Source organism: Camelus bactrianus, chromosome 23, assembly GCF_048773025.1.
Source record: "Camelus bactrianus isolate YW-2024 breed Bactrian camel chromosome 23, ASM4877302v1, whole genome shotgun sequence".
Classification (NCBI taxonomy): domain Eukaryota; kingdom Metazoa; phylum Chordata; class Mammalia; order Artiodactyla; family Camelidae; genus Camelus; species Camelus bactrianus.
In genome coordinates, this window is record NC_133561.1 from 5,372,175 (window position 1) to 5,387,189 (window position 15,015).

General features: G+C 34.2%; 1 long non-coding RNA gene across 9 annotated transcripts in view; it reads right to left on the minus strand.

Moving 5' to 3' along the window:
* LOC141574748 (uncharacterized) overlaps window positions 1-15,015 on the minus strand; it is a 945,654-nt gene that overhangs the window by 279,316 nt on the left and 651,323 nt on the right. The gene's annotated exons all lie outside the window — the stretch shown is intronic.

Sequence of the window (15,015 nt, forward strand, 5' to 3'; positions counted from 1 at the left end):
TCCTAAAGGAAATTCTCCAAGAATAGGGAGGTCAAGGGCCTGAAGTCAGGAAAAACCTTCCAAAGTTTAGTCAAGCTGAGGAAAATGTTAAGGCTATCTTGTTCAGGAGATAATACAGCAGAATATAGTATAATGTATAATTCTATTGTATTAGTAAGACATGACTAAGTGCAGTAAAATATGAGGGCCACATGAACTAAAGAAAACAGCAAATCATTAGCCACAGATTATGATTAAGCTAATTTAATTTTGTCCATTTGAAATTCACAAAAATAAGAATGAGAATTTTAATACATTTCATGATCTATTTGAATTGGATATATGAAAATTATTTCATGATCTATTTGAATTGGATATAAAAATTATTGCACTTATATACATATATTAATTATAACTCATGGACCTATATTAGACATACTTTTATAAAGTTAAACCAGAACTTTGGTATAATTGCTTGATTATCTACTCAAAACTTGGAGAAAACGTGTTACATGTCTAACAATAACAGAGAAAAAAATCACTTTATATGTAATTTCATTACAGTAGAAAGGATTATTTGTAGTCCAAGTGCAAATGTCTTTGTTTCAATATCTGAATGAGTCAGAAATAATCAAAGATAACTCCTCACTGATTTTAGCAAGATTCTTCTACACAAAGTGAAATCTGCTAATTGCACAGAATTTTCCTAGTAGTCCACATTTATTTCCCTCCTACATAAAATACTGAACTGATGCCTGAACCTACAAATGTGTGTTTATTTAGCATTAATATTTCACTTTTGTTTTGGAAAAATACTTACTTTCCCCCTAATTACCATTCTTCTAGACTAAATATTGTTTAGGTGGAGTGAAACCCACCAACTAATAGACATGACAAAAAAACCTTGCCATTTGCTCCAATTTTCAGCCTTTATTCATCTCTAGAAAGTATGACTGTAAACCATTATTTATTTGTAAGTTCAGAAAAACATAGACGAAGTGAAAAATGTCAATCAAGAAAAAAATTCCCCCTGTTTTTTTTTTTTTTTTTTTTTTCCCCCAAACAGATCACATTCCTCTTGTCTTTTCTGGAGTCTCACCCATTTCAGATAAGTAAATTCTCTTGGGAAGATGGGCATTACAACAAAATAGATCACCATGTTTTAACGGAAATAATTCTGTGGATGTAACCTTTTCCAACAGTGCTTAAGAAACAGACCAGATAAAAGGTCACTGAAGACAGCACCCTATTTTCCATGTTAAAGGAGGAGTTTCAAGAGAAGAGAGAAATCACTCATTCCTACCAATGCCATCGTGGCTTCTGTGAGAGTTTCCTAGTCCAATATAGCCTTAAAAAACCTCTGTAATCCCATGGCTGAGCCTGGACTTCAGGCTGACTGTTCCTAATGGAAGATAATATTCCTTTCATATGAACAGTGCTCATCATATTCAATGATCTTACAGGTTTAGAAAAGCAATTTATGTTTCACATGATCACAATCCTTTTTTATTTCTAGAACTGCAAAGTTAAAAGTTGAGAAGAAATTTAAAGAGGAAAAACCTGATAGTCAAACCTTCCTGAATCAAATGACCAGAGGATTATACACATTTATATGAAATAGAATTATAAAACATGTTACTTACGGGTGAGGAATATTAAAGGAACAAAGGCTTCATGATAATCACAAATTATTCAGCATTGCCATTATTCTTTTGCAAACTGTTTCTACTTTCCTAAAATTATATTTAAACAAAACTATTTCAGATTTTAAAATGTTCTTTAAATGTTTTAAAGTAATCCCCCCCCCCAAAAAAGGGCAATTTTCTCCCCTTTGGCTTACAAGCTCTTAATGCTTTGCATCATATAGCAAGTCTGGAAAAAAAATTATAATATATTATTGAGAGAAAGGAAGGCATGTTACATTTTTAAAGGTTAGACCTAATCTAAATATTTGTTGAGAATACAGTGTAAGTAGAAGGATAAATATTTATCATCGATTTTCATGTATCTTGGAAAGATACATACCTGGAAGAATTTTTCTTGGATAAAAGTGTTTAGTCTGCAAAGTGAACTCAGGAGGAAAGCAGACATATTTAGAAGAGATGTGATAAGCATCCAATTGGACTCAGAAACAGAAGGAGAAATCAAGACAGGGAAGGACAAAATGCATCTTACAGCAATTATCTGCAAAGCGGCAGCAGCTGTTCAAGCTTTTGGGTGACTGGGATTCCGAGACGTCCAGACAGAAGCATATGGTACAATTCATCACAAAACAATTTAAAGCTATTATTGTTCATGTTAAATCTTTATGTTATTCTCAGTGAAAGTTAATAGGTACATAGATTTTTCTCCACTATATCATGAATGTGTGATGTGTCTGGGGTCCACAAAGAGTTGACTGTGTCACAAATAGGCTATTTCATAAGAGTTCCACACAAAAATAAATTCTTATTCATACGCAGTAAAAATAAGCCTATAATTTACATTAAAATTTTTGTACCATTTATATTGTATATCTATTTTGCACAGCAAGAGAGTTTATTGCAGTTAACTTTTGGGCCTACATGTAAAATTAATTTAATAAGAAGAGAAACCACAAAGCTTTGAAAAAGCTATGTAACATCTTTTTTCTAATAGATACTCTGCATTCAGGGAAAATAAAGTGTCCATCAGCACCTCCCACTTATCTGTGTGGGCCTATTATAATTTTAACACTTATAAGAGGAAGTGTTAATGGTGGTATTTAGACATTTAAAAGCACCGATTTGAAAGGATGAGGGTGACTTCATAAAAAAAAATTCAGAACAAGTACCCTTGTCTAGTTTTTTGGAAGAATTATGTAAGATAAAATTATATTTTATTAAAAGAAGGAACTTACTAAAATCAGTGTAAATTCACAAGGTAAATTCAAGATAAATTGATATGTGTAACAAAATCTTACATGAATGAGATTTTCTACATAATTAAGTATTTACAATGTCACAAACTAATCAATTAAAAATATTTGAAATAACTAACTTTACAATTTAAGTAAAGACTATTAAAACTCTTCCATATACCTATAGTATATATCATTTTCGTTGGTTTGGTTTTCTTTTTTAAAAAGTCAGGTTCATCTTTTTATCAGAGTGAAGCTGAAAAGTACAAAGAAGTGTTTTAAATAGCAAAACAGAATAATCCACTGTCTGGAAATTTTCCTCATTGTTCCACATTTTATTTCTGAGAAAATCCAATTTCTTTATAGCTATTTATGTCATTAAAAGGTAAAAATAATGTTTTTATTACTAAAATGCTATAAAAATGAATAACATGCAAAATGGCAGACTCATGTATGGGGCTTGCTTGGTCTTTGAGGATTTAATTCTTCGGCTAGAATGGGGATAGAGGTTACATAATATTTTTTTTAATTGAAGTACAGTCAGTTACAATGTGTCAATTTCTCATGTATAGCACAATGTCCCAGTCATGCATATATATACATATATTAGTTTTTATATTCTTTTTCATTGAAGGTTATTACAAGATACTGAATATAGTTCCATGTGCTATATAGAAGAAACTTGTTTTTTTTTTACTCTGTTGTTACATACAGTGGCTAACATTTGCAAATCTCAAACTCAAAATGGAATACTACTCAGCCACAAAAAAGAGTAAAATAATGCCATTTGCAGCAACATGGATGGACCTAGAGATCATCATTCTAAGCGAAGTCAGAAAGATAAATAAAAATACCATGATATCACTCATATGTGGAATCTAAAAAAAGAAAAAAGGGACACTAATGAACTCATCTATAATAATTTATTAGTAAGAAAAATATTCTAATTTCACTCCTCATTCAAAAGTTACACAGCATCTAATATTTCAAAACTCATTTCTTAAAGTGATCAAGACTGTTAAATTTCAAAACAAAGAAATAAAGTGAAGATAATTTTTTTAAAGGCATGAGCCAAAAGACCAAAAAGAATGGTATGAGAGACAACAGAAGTAAATAAATGTGTTTCAAAAAAACTTGGAAGCAGGAGAACAGAGTAATGGTGGAAACCACGCTGAAAACAATAAATTTAAGTAAAAGTATACACACCATAAACTCTCCAACACTCTACCCGCTCCTGCTTTCCACACACACACACAGCATGCTCAAAGCCAAACAATTATATAAAGAAAGAAAAGTAAAACTCTTTGGGGAAATGGAGCTCCAAAAAGTAAAAAGTAGCTACAGGTTTTTAGCATTCCTCAATGGCACATTCAGTTCCCAGTAATGGATAAACCACCACTTCAACATGTTAGAGCCTCATTATGAAATATGAATATGAAAATAAAGAATAAAAAATAGCTGTGAAAAGTCTCTGCCCTAACAGATTAAGGACAAAAAAATATCAGTGTGAAAAATTTTAGGACAAAAAAAATTTCTATGAAATTTCAAATATATCTATATAGTTTTTTTTTAAAGAAGATACTGCGTTATTTAAACATACAGAGTCTACTGAAAAAAGAAATTCAAATAATTAGAATTATTACAAAGTGCTTTTTAGAATAAAAATAAAAGCAAAAATAACAAATTCAAAAAAAGAAATGGAAAAAAAAGATTAAGGAAACATTCTGAGAAATAAGACAAAATTAAAAAGCAATGAAATGCCAATGAGAGAACTGAGATATTTAGAAAATTTTGCTAAGATATCCAATATCCAAAAAAAAAATGAATTTTAAAAAAAGAAGAAATGAAATAGATGCAAAACATCAAATAAATTATGCCAGATTGCTTTTGAGTACTGAAGTTATTAGCAATAAGACAAATAACTTTCTGTGTACAGCATTTAATTAATAAAACATACACACACATCCAACCACATCATTCTGAATTTTCAGAACATACGAATCAGTATGACAGCAAATCCTCACTAGTAATAACAAGATGTAAAAGAAGTAGAGCACTAATTACAACATCTAAGCAGGACTAGTATCCAAATGGCCAGTAGTAGAGAAGGTAAATATAGTAACCTAGTGGATTACTATGCAGTAGTGAGTACATATTATAACTCCACACAAATAGATAATCTCACAAAAACAATTTTAGATAATGAAGTCAGACAAAAAATAATATATACTCTTTTCAACTCTTTTCACTTATGAAAAGTACCAAAGAGGTAAAACTAATCTATTGTGCTAGAAGTTAGGATAAAAGTTATGCTGGGAAAAAGTGATGGAAATATAGCACAAGAGGGTACTTCCAGGGTCCAGGATGTGTTTTTTCTTGATCTGGGTGATTGTATATGATTGTTTAATGTGCAGACATTCATCAAGATATATGTTTATATCTTCCCAAAACATTTCTATGAAGTTTAAACTTCATAAATGTTTTTTCTTAAAGGAAATATCAGATTATAGCAAAGGAATATCCCTGTGGTATAGATATGTAGTGGGCTTAAAGAAAAATCAGATAAATGAGAGTAGGGTGGAAAATTTGAATTCTGTTGTCAAATGAAAGAAAAAGGCAATTATTAACTTCAATTTAAAAACAAATGTCATATAAGAAATGCAACTTAATCAGAGTGTTTAATGATTATAATATTTACATAACCATGATATAAAGACAGAATACCATTTGATGAAAATGGTGATAATACTATAATGGGAGGATTGAGGCTAGAAGCTTAGTGGAGAACTAGATATAACAGACAGGAAATTATTATCTTTTAAAATAAGAAATTAACACATATTTTCTAAAACAGAAATATTAAAAATTGTGATAGAATATAAAGGAAAACTCTCAAAAAAAGAATTAAACACATTTAAAGTTGTAACATTTAAGCAGCAGGAAATTGTATTTAGGAATGATTAGACAAAGATCTAGTATTTTTACTAGCCTAATATTAGTTATTAATTTTTAAATAATATGTATGTATTACCTTTATACATAAATAATAATTCTAAAGATACATATCTAAAGAGAAGTTTAATTGGATTAGATATTTAAAGCTACTCAGTCTAGGATTTGATTATTTTCAGAAAAATTATTCTTGTTAAAATGTTTTCTATATTTGTTTCATCATACCAATTTGGTCTTAATGTGAGCCATCTTAGGCACTAGTGCAAAGTTGGCTAAGTATTGTGAGAGTCAACAAATGTTGATGTTTATCTGGATTTGAGCTTTTTGTAAAAACAATGCTTGGCTAACAATTGTTTTTAAAACATTAACAGTATTCTAATTTGTTACTGTAATTTTTCTGCCCCTAAATAGGGTTAGAAACATGGCTGAAATCTATATGGAGCTTTCAGGAATTCTCATGTAGAAACATACAAATTATACATAATATACAAGTCTATTCATAGATAGCTGAAAACATAAATTTTTTGCATTTAAAAATATAAAAAGGTATTATGAAATAGTCGTTTTTGGAAGGTACAATCTATAGTTTGGCTTTGATCAAATGATAAGGATGAGTTACTTACTGGAAATAATGCATGTACTGTAATAATATCTGAAAGTGCAAATTATGCTTTATTACTAATATGTTTGTATACATATATTTCAAAGTACATGTTCAATAGTGGATTGCTTCAAATTAGTATGTAATGTTCAGTCAAAAAATTAAAAAGGGATACATAAATTATTCATTAAATAGTAGCTCAGGAGATGAGTTATGCTATTCTTAATGCAGAACCCACATTTGCTTAGAAGGAAAGCATTAAGGCAGTACTGGCTTAAAGAGATGCTCTAGCTGTTAAAATAAATGACTTGGAAATGAATTTAAAGCAGTTTCATACAGGCTCTCAAGCCAGTTTGCTATAAATATAGACACTTAGTTCTGCTGCCTCTGCTAAAGGGTAATTCAGAGACAGTTTTGGTATCATTTAATAAATACTGCCTCAGAACAGACACAATGGCTCAGTCAATTTTCAGTTACAGATGAGCACATCATATGTGTATATGTGTGCATGCATATAAGTAGATGTAGATATAGGTATGATTTGCATTTGTTCATTCTATTCCACTATTTACTTGACGAGCCTTCACAGTGATTGTATTTGACAATAAGGAAAAATAGAGCAAAACGAAAGATGAATGTTTCCTGACTTTACCTCATCTGAAGGAATTCATCAACCCAGAAGCACAGAAGCACAAACAGATGATAAATAATCACTGCTTAGTTTTAGTAAAAGGAATTCAAGACATACTATGAGAGTACCAACAATAAGTAATGGAATATCAAGTAACAGACTCAGTGAATTATTAGGACTGAAGGAGCTGCCTGAAAAAGTGAAGCTAGTCTTGATTCTCAAAGAAAGAACTGTCTTTTCTGGAAACAGGAAAGGTGAAATTATTCCAAGCATGTGAGCATTCCAGGGGACATCACAAGAATGATTTTGGAGTTGAGAGAGTGCTTTGTTTGCACGTTTGTAGGACTAAAGTAGAAAGTCCTAGCTTATTGTTGCTTGAGCACAGAATTCAATGCAAGTGGCAGAAAACAAAAGTGAAAAGGAGGCAGGAATAGTTCACAGAGGTTTTTGCATCCAGGGCTAATTTTCATCTTATCCTCTGGGCATCCACCAGGAGATAAATTTCTGGCAGGGACAAAGAAGTTAATTTTGAGCACCAGAATCCAAGCACAGAAAACAACAGACGAAAGCTACACCAGGGGCAACAGTGATGAAGATGGAGAGGACACGGACAACCTGAGACAGCTCAGAGGGACTAGGCAGGTGGTAAGACATGGGATATAAAAGAGAATAAAGGAGTTAAAAATAACTTTCAGACACCTGATTGGAACATGCTGTCAGCTAACAAGAAAACAAAAAATAATAAACTATGGCTAAAATACAGAGATTGTAAATTCAGTTTTAAACATACGGTTTTGAGTTTTCTGGGAATATTATCCAGAAGGAAGCTAGAACTCAGGGGAATGGTACATACATAGAGAGAGAGATCAGTGTAAGAGTAAAAAGCAAACACCTGACAAATTAACTTTATAAGGAGTGAATAAACGTTCACATTGGCAAATCCTGGGGAAAGGTCAACATCTTAGAAGGTAACAGGAGATGCCCTACTGAGGAGGGATGAACAATTAGGAAAGAATAAATAGAATGAGAAGGTGAGATGCTGCAGACACCACGGGAACATTGTAAGTAGAATGGAGTGATTGAAATGTTCAATGAAACAGAGAAGTCCAGTAAGCCAGGAACTGAAATTTGTTTAATTTATTTAATAATTAGAAGCTCAACAGTAGCAGAAATGAGAGCTGTTTAAGTAGAGATGTGACAGCCGAAGACAAGCTTCAGGTTACATTTCCTCTTCTAAAATGTAGTGTCCACTCATAACGCATTATCTAGCAACATTTAGAACCCTCAATTTACTCTTGATTAATATATCCGTTTACAGTAAACAGGATGTTCTCCTTTGCTTTATAAGGAACAGGAGTTTATAGTGAGTGTCAACAACAGGGAAGGATCTGAGCTTCCACCGTACAGGTAGAAACAAGTCAGCCTGTTAGCCTCCCACAATTACAAGCATAATCAAAGAACAGATGTCAGCCCTCGGTCAGAATGACGTGTAGAAGGACTGTCCTACGCCCAGAGCAACAGCAGTGGCCAGAGTGCCAGGACCTGCACCGGTTCCCTGAACCCCAAGTTGTGCCTTCACGTGTAATAAGAAGAATTCTAGGAGAAGAAGCACCAGCTTAGGGACCTGGATCCTTTATAATGAATCGTAAGTTTGCCTGACCTTAGTTCTGGGGGGGAGCCTTATCTTCATTATATAAGGCAGTAAACAAACCTGTTCTTTGCTCTAAAGGGAGATACCATCTCAATATTTCAAGGCTGTTTGCTACAAAATTATCCTTATAAAAATAGTCCAGAACAAACACCGCAAGTGTCTCTACTCAAAAAATATGCAGAAATGCAAAAACCATGGAGAATTTTTGTTCAACAATACCCACTTCTCTCTAGCTCTGTCTGGCTCTTCGGTGAATTTTCCCATAAAGATGCCACTTCATTGGCCACTCCAATGAATCTGCCCAGTAGAATCTAGAACTGAATCCATTTATTTTTCTTTATACACTATTTAATTAAGGAACCTATCAATAGGACTTCAAGCAGAAGTCAACAAGAAGTCAACTTGAAGTATTGACCTTAACCACTCGTCCCAGGGCCTGAACACAAATGTTAAATTTTGAGCAAATCTTTTAAACCTCCAGTGTCTAACTTAGAAAGTCAGGTGGATTTCTCCCTAAGATTTAGTATTGACCTCAACGCTGACTTGGGGTATTTATCTGGGTACTACAGCATGTGTTAGAGATTTACAAACTGCATGTGGTCCCATTAGGAAGACACCAGTGGTAACTCAATCACCCAGGATGACCCTCGACAGTGAAATGAGACTGACCCGAATGCCTTCCACGGCCAAGGCCATTTTGGCTAAAGTCAGATTGCATTTTGTTTCATGCCTCCTTAGCCTCCTTGAATATATAATGGTTCCTCAGTCTTTCCTTGCTTATCATGACCTTGAAATTTCCAAAGAATACTGCTAGCTCATTTTTTTAGAATGATTCTCAATTTGAGTTTGATGGTATTTTTTATAACTGTATTAGTTATGCATTATTGGAAAGAAAACCACAAAAGCAACATCAGGGAACACGTGATGTTAAGTTTTCTTTTTGGCAAGCCTAATGTAGAGAACTTGGTTCAGATGGTATCACGTTTCCCCACTGAATAGTTACTATTATTCCCTTTATAATTAATACACATTTCCTTGAGGGGAGATATTCTGAGAATGTGCATATATTCCATTTTTTAAAAAGTTTATGCTCACTATCTTAATACATATCTGGATTTTTCCTATGGGGAAATAGTACTGTGGAGTTTTAACGGTGGTTTATTCTTCCTTTATTTTTTAGACATTTATTAACTGGCATCCTTTTCTAATAAAGAGTTGTACATGCTCCCTATTTACAGTACTCAATTATTTATTATACAGTTACAGAGTAATGGATATTTAGTTTGTTCTTCATTAGTTCTAAAGTTCAACTCCATTGGGAGTTCTTTCAGATTAGTCCCTGTGCCGTTTTGACATGCCTCAATAGTTTTTCTTTCTTTCTTCTCTTTTTTCCTCCCTTTGCCACTCCCTTATTCTTAGGTGTCAATTCGATAGCATTAAACTTCTCTCCTTTAGCCCTATGAATTAAGATAATAAAATAATTTCCTCTTTTGGTAACAGTTATTGGTTCAAGTATTTAATCCAATTTTACCCAATTAAAGTGGAGTGGAATATGTAGGACTTTTGTTAGATTTCTCAAGAGAACTTCTCCTCTCCTTTAGAAGATAGAATGTGAGTGTGTGATGTGTGAGGAAACCATAGATATTTGACTGATCACAGAGCAACATCTTGGGCACCCTCAGTGCGGGAAGAGTCACTCTCTGAAACCTGATGATCTAGAGGAAACAGCAAAACACGAAGCGTTCCGATGTGGGACTGGGGGAGCCCCTCGTGAAATTCTTTGAGCCACTGGGTCTAAGTCTTGCATAAAGTCAAAAAAAAATTTTATAACTGAACCAGTTTGGAGTTAATGTTTGTTTGTAGCTAAATAAATATGTCCTCAGATCAAGCTGTATCTGCATCCACCTTTTCAGTCACCATTTAGGTGTCCAGTGACGGGAGAGAATATACTGATCCTGAGATAATGTTTTTTATGCTACTCATCTTGCAGACAACTTGTTGGCTCCAAATACTTTCAAGTGTTCATTCACGAGCAGATTATTTTACTATATCTGCCACCTAAATAGCATAGATTTTTGTTGTTATTTCCCTAGGCCATCATTTCCTATCATGCTGCAGCTGATCAATATTTAAAGGACCTTCAGTATCAATTCTAAAAGTATGGTTATATGTCACTTTTATCAAGGATCAGGATAATGTGGATAGAAATACGCAATGGGCAACAAGAGAGAAATATGAACTGAAGCTACTTCTGATTTAAATTCCTCTGTGTGCACACTATATTCCTCATTTCTACCCACAGCCAGAACTGCAGTTAATGAAATGAGTCAGTAAGCATTAAGCGGGACAAAGCATTACTTCTCAGTCTGTTTAATTATAGAGCAGACAGCAAGCCTGTGACTCTGTGTAACTCTGACCTAAATGATTTCTCACTCTTAGCAAGCTGACTAACCATGTCTGGGAGTAATCGTGCTCACTGCGGGAGCTGTATCCACTCACTCACCCTCCCTTTCCTTGTCAACAGGTAACCCTGAACTGCTTATTTGCCTTGAAATGACAGGAAAGTCCCAAGCCATCATTCTTGTTAACCTCTGAATCCATATGAGATGTGGTGCTCTTACTTATCATGGCTTTAATAAACGAGAAGATAACCCAATACACAATACTCCGACCCTGATGGCCACCATCTACATGGTGTCTTCATCAACGTTTCCGGTCATGGTGATATGGCAAATTAGAGATACAGCAGGAAGGACCTGCAATCCTTCAGAGTGGGACAAACATTCTTACAAAGAGAATGTGAAGAACAGAAAAGATCTGTGGAAACATAACTCCACCCTTGAAAATAATCCAGAATATGTCATGACTTCCCAGGAGGGCCTGGGAAACCAGGCTTGGGAAGGGTGGCCCAAGAAAGGTCACTGTTCCTTTGTGCATTTATCAGCAGTGTCCCCTCAACGACCATCCCATTGCCCACCTCGTAAAAGTAAACTTCAAACAGCACGTTCTGTCTGAATCGATGTGGCATGGCAACATTCACCTTGCTTCTTTCAAAGTGTTTAGCTTTGATTCAATTTTTAGTAGCCCTTGTTTCTTGACTGTGATGGCCTTGAACCCAAAGGTTCTCAGGTTTTCTCTCCAAGTTAAGTGACTGAAAAGCCAATTCAGTAATATAAAGATGATTTTTTAGAAGTTGATCTATCTTTATTTTGCCATAAAACAATTTTTTCCTGTCACTTTAGAGTATGAGAAACATCATACTGTTAGATAATGCTAGTGTTTTATGCGCCTGCAAATTGAGAATAACATTAAATTTCACAGAACATTTTGACATAGATTTTCTTTAAGTGACACAACTCCATTTTCTCCCAAAACTAATGAGGATTACAAATGAATCTTGGTTTTGTACTGTAATTATGACAACCAGGAGATGACAGAATGGTAGTTCTTTGTTTGTTCTATTCTGAAAACATTTCAAAATAATGTAAGTAAAGCAGCAAGTGTGTCCAGGATGATTTGATATGCTTCCTAGCTTTAATGGGTGTAAAATCTATTTCAGCAAAATTACATTTAGCACAGGTTCTAACTAAATATAATCCTTTTTTCACATGGCCTATGGAAAATATGACTTAATTTCTCTACAGTGATTTATAAGGAGTAGAAACAGCACTTTAATTATTAATGCACCATTGATCCGGCGTAACAAGCCCATCAACAGTGATGTGATTGCAGCAGTTTCCTCGTGATCCATACTTAGGGAGCTACATAAATACCTCGTTAGTCAAGTCATGGTAACGTCTTCAAATGCAAGTAATGCCCAAAACTGCATTACATAATAAAAATCTGTGTTGTATTTCTTTTTAAATTTTAGTTTTGTTACATCCAAGTTGATATCCTATATTAAGCAAGGTAAGAAGAGAGATTAAAACAATAATAAACTATACAAAATGAGATTTACTATTACGATAATATATGCTCTTGTTTAAAAATCCAACTTTTAGTGAATAGCACCAAATATCTAGATGCTATCATTTATATTTGTCAGACAAATGACCGCAGAGTGTACAAGACTGATGTTCATGAGAAAGCCGTGAACATGGCCACACATCTTTCCCCTGGTGTGCATCTGCGGTGTTTTTAATTAGACTTCAAAAGAAAAGCGGTGAACAGCCCAGCTTACCAACACTTGCTTTTCCACAGGCATTAGGGAGGTAAACTTGAATGGTGTATCTTCGTTTTTCCTGACAGGGCACGTCCTCTGACTTTCTTTGTGATCTATACTGACCAGGCCAGTAAAGTTTATGGGCAGGAAAACTTGCTCTGTTGCTTGGAATGTTAAGAGATGACTAATATTTACTTTTGGGGCAAAGATGTTTCTTAAAATGTAAGATAACCATAACCCCTTCCTGTAGTACACAGCTCTGTATTGGATCTATTGGATCTATACTCGTAAGTAGATCCTAAGATCTTGGTCTTTTCTTATTTTTTAATTAATTATAAGATTCATTTAACTTCTTAAAAGTTTTTAGGATCAACACTTGCTCTTAGAGCATATTTAAGACAGCTCATTTAAATCTCTATCAAATCCAATATCTAGACTGGCTCAGGGGTAGCTTCCATCTATTTCTTTTTGTCCAACGAATAGATCACACTTTCCTGTTTCTTTGTATGCCTTTTATTTTTGTTGAAAACTGGACACTTTGAATATTATAATGTGATAATACTGAAAATCAGATTCTCTCTTTCCCAAAGTTTGTCTTTCTTGAGTGTTGAGAACCACTGCTGTCTGTGTATTCAGTGACTTTTCCAAACTATTTTTTTCAAAGATTCTATTTCTTTTCAGCTGTGGTCAATGAAGTTTGTATTCCATTATTTCATTTCTCACCTAGTGGTTTGACAGAGATTTCCCTAAATGCCTGTAGCCAAAAAGAAAAAGTACTGTTCTGGTCTTTACAGAAGGGCTCTGTGCCGGGCACTTCTTCAGTGCAAAACCCAGCTGTCTACTAACCTGCTTTAGCTTTCGTGTTTGTTTGTTTGTTTTTACGTGGAGCGCAAAGGCCAGCCACTGGTAACAAGCCTAAGATCCTCGCAGGCCTTCTCTGAGCACGCATCCTGCCCTGGGCGCCCGTGGAGCCCTCCAGATTCCCTGGTATACACGGCAGCCCTTCTAACCTCTTACGCCTCCAAGAACTTCCCCCTCAGCCTCCTCCTGCCCATGCTTTTAGTTTGACTACTGCTTGCTCTGTCTTCTCTCCCTTGCTCCAGGAAGCTACGGTTGGAACATGTCTGCAAATGCTTTCTAAGCTGCTACTGGAAAAGCTTCTGCTGAGAAAGTTGCTGCAGCCTGAGAGGATACCGAAACAGAGGTCAGCCTCTACACTGCTCTCTCAGGGTCCTTCACACTGATCAAAGGGCATAAAACACATTTTTATTTTTTTTAGGACAAGATCCATATTGCTTTTCCCCCAAACCTTTCCCACCACCTACAAAACCAGCAAGCTGCCCCAGGAACATGAGTGATGGTGGATGTCAATCTGGGGAGTGGGGATGGGGAACGGTAGGTGGGCTGATTTACCAACATTCAGGAGCCTCACTCTTCGTTAGGCTCTCCCCTGCTTATCTAAGGCTTTGATCTGGTTCCAGACTTCTGAAAAAGTGGCTTCTGTCAGTTTTTGCCAATTCAATGCTTCAGGGGAGGGATACATTTTTGGAACTCTTTAGTGTATTATTTCTGTAACATCACTACACACAAAGATCTTCGACAACGCATGCCGAAGAGGGAGTCAAATATTAATTATGAAATATTTTGAAATAAATTATAGTCGAATTGTTACATGTCATAACCAATGAAGATGATTTTTTTAGAATGGAACAAAAAAGTATCATAATTACTTCAAAATAAGAAAGAATACACATAATAATTAAGCATTCAACTAAAAATTCTGTAATACACTGATGAAATTTTAAAAAATCATAGAAATGGAAATTATAATGATTATACAAAAATTACTTTTAAAAATAGCAAGAAATCTGAAGAATATATCAAAGATTAAGTTACAGGAAAAGGAAGATAAAATAGATTCATGAAAAGCTAATTAATTCAAGAAACTGAAGGGAAATTTTATAAAATTGAAGTGAAAATGAATAAATGACTGGTATAGAGATAATCAAAGAATGATAAAGTATAATATCTCGCTTATAAAAACATATTTTAAAACTTGCGTGGTACGAATTATTTTTAGGAAAATATCAACTACTAAAAAATGACAGTAAAAGTAATAATGTAAAATAAAATGTAACCCAATGATTCATATGGAAAATTT